Source organism: Benincasa hispida, chromosome 1, assembly GCF_027475165.1.
Source record: "Benincasa hispida cultivar pf3 chromosome 1, pf3_genome.v1.1, whole genome shotgun sequence".
In the NCBI taxonomy this organism is placed as follows: Eukaryota; Viridiplantae; Streptophyta; class Magnoliopsida; order Cucurbitales; family Cucurbitaceae; genus Benincasa; species Benincasa hispida.
The window spans coordinates 41,590,150-41,596,149 of NC_143478.1; the positions used below are offsets into that span (position 1 = coordinate 41,590,150).

A 6,000-nucleotide genomic window follows, 5' to 3' on the forward strand; every position below is an offset into this window, starting at 1 on the left:
GAAAAATCTCCGGAAATTAAAAATTTCAAACAAAATTAAGCATTTCTTATAGAGAGCTCTAAATAATATTCTTTCTACCAAAACAATATTAAAGAGGAAAGAGATAGAAAACACATCTTATTGTCCTATTTGTAATGAGGAATTTGAAACCATTGATCACACTCTGTTTGGTTGTCAAATAACAGTTGAAATTTGGAGTAGAATCTCAGATTGACCAATCATATTTAACGAATTCAATCTCAGCTTCATCGATAAATGGATTCACATCAACAATTCCTGTAATTTTGAAGAACTCAATTTAATTGATGTGACGTGCAGGAGCATTTGGGCTAATCAGAATAAGGTGGTGCATAATTCGTATATCACTGTTTCGTCAATCCGAGATTTGTGGATTTAAAATTATTTATCAGAATTTTCCAAATATAAGATATCTACAAATAATGGCTCTAATTCTGGTTTAAATCTGATCGTGTTAAACCGGTCAAGATGGTTGCAACCTCCAATTGATGGTTTAAAAATAACCGTTGACGCTACTTGGGGGAAATCTCCTTCAACTTTAGGTCTGAGAGTTGTCTGTAGAAGATCAAATGGATCCTTGTTTGGTTTAGCTCTTGACTTTTTATCTTATTCTTCAACTCCTCCTCTTCCTGAAATGAAAGCAATTTTGGAAGGTCTTCATTTGGCAAAGATTTGGGGAATTAAGGAGGTTCCATTAAATCCGACTGTTTAGAAGCAATAAATTTGATAAATAGGAAATCACAATCTCATAGTGAGGTAGAATGCTTACCTGCAAAGATTTCATAAGCTTGCTGATGATTTTTTGGCCATCTCCTTCGAGCACATCAAAAGAAATCTAAACAATTTCTCCTATGAAGCTGCCAAGAGAGCTAGAAGATTTTGTTTGTCTAGTGCTTGGTGTTAATCTTTTCCTTTTTGGACTATTTCTCTTCTTTCTAATGATATAAATTCCAAAATTGCCCTTGAGGCTTAATAAAAGTTCTTTTTTCTTAAAAATAAAATAATTATCGAATGAAGTATTATTAAAAAAAAATTTAATAAAAATTTTTGGGAAAAAAAAATAAAAAGACTTTTACAAATATCTAAAAAAAGAAAAGTCTATTCATTCTTTAAATATTATAAAACACGTGCCATTTTGTTGCAACAGGGTCCCATGGTCTAGTGGTTAGGACATTGGACTCTGAATCCAGTAACCCGATTTCAAATCTCGGTGGGACCTTTTGTCATAAACTCTTTCCCATTTTCCTTTATTTCTTTATTTTTAATTCTTAAAAGTAAAAGATTAAATTACTAATTTCCTAATACTATTAACATTAATTTTTAAAAATCTACATCATAAATTATTTTAGATGAATTACACAAAAATAACACAAATGACCAAAACTGAGTAGTAGTGGGACTTGTATATGTGCAAATTCTAATGACAAATCAATCGTAAGTGTGTCAAAATTCATAGTTTTTTCTCCCTAAAACAGTAATAATAATGGTAATCTTAACCATAACCATAACTCTAACGGTAACGATAAGACTGTAATTTTTTGACACAATTCAATTGATCGCCTCACGCTCATCATTCAGATTATACTACTTGATTACAGATCTTCAACAGGGACCCACCTATTAGTACGAATGTGGAACGCCGATAACACATATGTAAAAAAATGGGTTACACTTTCCAAATTACCTTTTATTTATTGCGATACACCTTCTATAAACGTGGCCTTAATCCCATACCAGATAGAAAATTAAACACAAAACTTAATAATAAAAATGTAACATTATGAAACATATTGATCAAATGTAGATAACTAAACTCAAAACTTAGAGTAAAAATGTAATATATTTTGAAATTTAGAGACTAAATAGAAACTATACTTAACATCTAGGAACCAATAAGATATTCTTCCAATTCAAATATTTAACCACTTGTTTCACATTGCTTGGCTTGAAGAACCACCTTAAGTATTTGATTAAAGTATGGTTAAATTTAAATTTTGGATCTATTGTGCATATAAAGTGCGATTTGAAGCTTAAATGATTGAGATTAAATTGGATTTGGAGGCTATTTATGTTTATATTTTATTGTTATTATTAGAGTTTGATTTACAACTTAGTGTGTTTAGAAGTATGATTTTGACCCAATATTTGTTTAAAACTATAATATGAGTCCAAGATGTGCCATTAGTTTTATTTTGAGCCTCTTATATATGAATAAAATTTGATTTGGAACTTATTTTATGAGTTTGATCCTCATCGAGACTATTCAACATTCAAAATGTGACTGAAGTGTTACTATTCGTTTAAACTTATGTAAGACTATATTATTGTTAGATTGCTATATTTATTATTTTGAGTTTAATGAAGATTATATTGTGATTTTTTTATCTTGATTAGCGTTGATTAAAAAAGTCACATGCATATATATTGATTATCCTAATGATTTTAGAAGGTTTAAAATTATATACATATTATATCCAATTATTTTTGTTTAATTTACGTTAATAGTTTAGAGTGTGATTTATGTTTGAAAAGGGAGGTAGTTAGCTTGATGACTTTTCTTATGTTTGTTAATTAACTTGTAAATCAAGTTTGAAGTGATTTGTAGGATATGACGTTTGTTTCGGTAGATTAGACACGTGGCTTTTAAGAGTTGGTTTCGATTGACTATATACGTATTTGGCTTTTGAGTTAAATTAGAGTTTGAAATTAAGTAAGTAATCAAATAATTCAAATCAAAATAAAGAAAAAAATGTGATTATTAAATAATAAATACAAAGTTGTCAAGTCGAACATAACTCAACTAACATAGACATGTGTTAGTTACTAAAAGGTTTATGGTTCAAATCCCTTTATTCCCGCCCATTGTACTAAATAATTATTATTATTATTATAAAATATAAGAGTTAAGAAATACAAAAAGAAAAAGTAATAACATTTTAGTTTAAATTAAAGTTTTACACTATTTTATATATATATATAAAAAAATAATTACTATCTATATCTAATAAATGAATTTTTTATTATTTATTAAAAAATATATTTTTATTTTTATTTTTATTTTTTAGTATAAATGAGATGAGAGATTTGAACTGTGAACTTTTTAGTCCTCAACACATACTAATGTCAAGTGAGCTAAGTTATTTTTGACAAAAATATATTTTTTTTATATATACCATTATAAAACAAGAATAATGATGCACATGTTACATATTAATATTTTAAAAGGAAGGCAATGAACAAGAAAACTAAAGAGTTGTTTGTAAGTTTAATTTCCATAAAATAGAAAGAAAAAATGGATTGTTTGGAGTGTAGAGTTGGTTATAATAGTATGTAGAATTGAATAGTTTGTGTTTTGGGTATATGTTATTTTAGTCTACGTTCACATAGACCGTGTTTGGAGTACAAACTATTTTAGTATGTATTAAAAATATTTGTATTTGGGGTTTAAATTATTTTAATTTGATTTTAGAATTTATGTGTTGAGGTTGCTGATTTGTTTAACACTAAATTTTTAAGTATAAGTTCCGAGTTGTTTTCAACTCTATTTTTTTTTTTTTTTTTTTTTTTGTATTGTACAAGTACTAGTATCTTAAATATCATATTTGTAAATGGAAATAAAAAGATTTATTCCACTAATTTGTAAAGATGTGTTGGATTTTAATTTATGTTATTCTCCATTCATTCGATCATTTTTGGATATACAAACATTGATAAACATATACGAAATATGTGAGAGTAGTGTACAAAAACAACTAATTCTCTAACTGCATAATATTGTATAAAAACATATATCTTAGAGTGATAATTGCAAAGTATTCATCATGATGACACACAAAAATATTGTCAATTTAGATACATGATTCAATCAATGTTGGTAGGTTATCATTAAAAAATAGTTCAAGAAGAAAGGTTGTTAAGCGTGTTTTTGGAGGAGGAGTTCACAATACTAAAATAAGTCTTTATGTTATATGAATTAGATTAAAATGTATAAATTGTCGTAAAAAAAACTTTTGGATTTCATTATCTAGTTCAATTTTATGAATAATCCATTTTTTTTTATATATACATAGTTTTCTTACTTTAAATTTTGTTGAAACAAATTATACATCAAACATGTTTGGATTGCTTAGGAAAAATTGTTTTTCAAAAAGTCATTTTCATTTAAACACTTTATAAAAATTGTTTAAAATAAAAACAGTCATGTATTTAGTTATATTTTCTCAATAATGTTTCTATACACAAGTTTGTATAGTTTGCTATACATTCAAAGTCAAAGTGTTTCTATTAAAATGTCAAACTACTATAAAAGAAAACTATTAAACACTATGAACTAGTCGACAGAGTGATTGTTGGAGCTGATCACTTGAGTTAGTCACATAGGTGGTTTTGGAGGTGATCGTCAGAGTTGACCGCATGTAGCTATCGGAGGTGGTCAAAATTGGGTGTCATAGGTGGTCTTTGTTGAAATTGGCCGTCAAAGGTGGTCATCGAAATTGGTCACTGATAAGTAGAGTCATTGGAAACATTGGAGAAAGATAAAGTTTGTTATTTTAAAGACTTTTTATACGTAACCTAATTAAATAGGTTAAATTATAAAAATGTCTTAAAATCTGTCTCTCTCTCTCTTTATGAATAGCCTAATGGGATGAAAAATTATTAAAAAAACCGAACTCAAATATCTATATCACCCTCCATGAATTTCAGGCATTTTGAAAAAAATAATGATAAAATAAAATATGAAAAGACACATATGGAAAAAAAAAAATTATATTCACGCACCTTAAATTGTTTTTCCAAAACCATTTTATCTTCAAAATCCAAATACAAAAAGAGGTTTCCCCTCATTTACATAATCATTCATATATTCAATCAAAATCAACAATCGATGAGAGTTTTGAAAGCAAAAATTGTCGGAAAACCAGAACGTTGACCAGGAGAAGCTTCTTCAATCGGTAAGGTTTCAAACAACTTGTTGGGTATGTTAACATAAATATTTAAATCTACGTCGAATAGATTTAATCTTAGGATCATTCATGCTAAATTATTATTGTCGAGAATAATAACATGCCGGAGTCCATCGAAGAACTAATGATAACTTCGAGATGATAATGAATGACTATGATCTTCCTCAACCAAAACTATGAATGCCCTTAGTGAGATCTCTCTAGATGGAATTAAAAAAAGAAGTTCTAATTGTTTTGGTATATTGAAGATAGTCTAAGGTGTCTTTATATACTAGTTCAATTAGGGTTCCCATTAAACCCTAATTAACTAGAAATAGATTTCTACCCATCAAGTCTATAGAATCTAGGGCTTAATTAATTAGATCACATAATAAGGTTCCCAATGTGATAAATTATTAATCCACATATATAGTTCATACTTTAATTAAACATATTATTATTTAAATATGTCTAACAGGATATATTTGGAAACGAACTTATGTCTTCGGTATATTTGACAATTTCTCCTCTGTTGACTCATCGACATAAAAATTTGCCACCAAAATTCCCCTAAACTTCTCGTTACAACCACATCTTGATTGTTATCGTTGAATTCTATTTTTTTCCAACAAGCCTCCGACGACAACAAAATTGTTCTTTACAGTCCAAAGATCTTTGAAAAGATTGGAATCTATTTATTTCTATATTTTGTTTTCAATTTCAAATGTACGTGTGCTTATTTTAAATAATTGAAGATGTCATTTAACTTAGTTCATATTAATGAATATATATGACGATGTATCGGGAATATATATACTAATTTCAAATATACACATGTGTATATATGATAAAGTATGTGAAAGATATATCTCAATAGAAAGGAGGCTAAAATTAAAATATGGAGAATATATTCTATAACAATCTTTAATTTGTACTTGTTCTAAGTATATTTTGAATAAACCTTGTATATATTTTAAATGAATCTCGCATATCTATACTATATATAAAAGAGACTATAAGGAGAAACTTTTTGTCCCAT

At 27.5% G+C, this 6,000-nt stretch overlaps 1 non-coding gene across 1 annotated transcript; it reads left to right on the forward strand.

Annotated features, from left to right (window-relative positions):
* Positions 1-1,165: 1,165 nt before the first annotated feature.
* Positions 1,166-1,237, forward strand: TRNAQ-CUG (transfer RNA glutamine (anticodon CUG)). The gene has a single exon. It is a non-coding gene; the product is annotated as a tRNA-Gln (tRNA).
* The last annotated feature ends 4,763 nt before the right edge of the window (positions 1,238-6,000 follow it).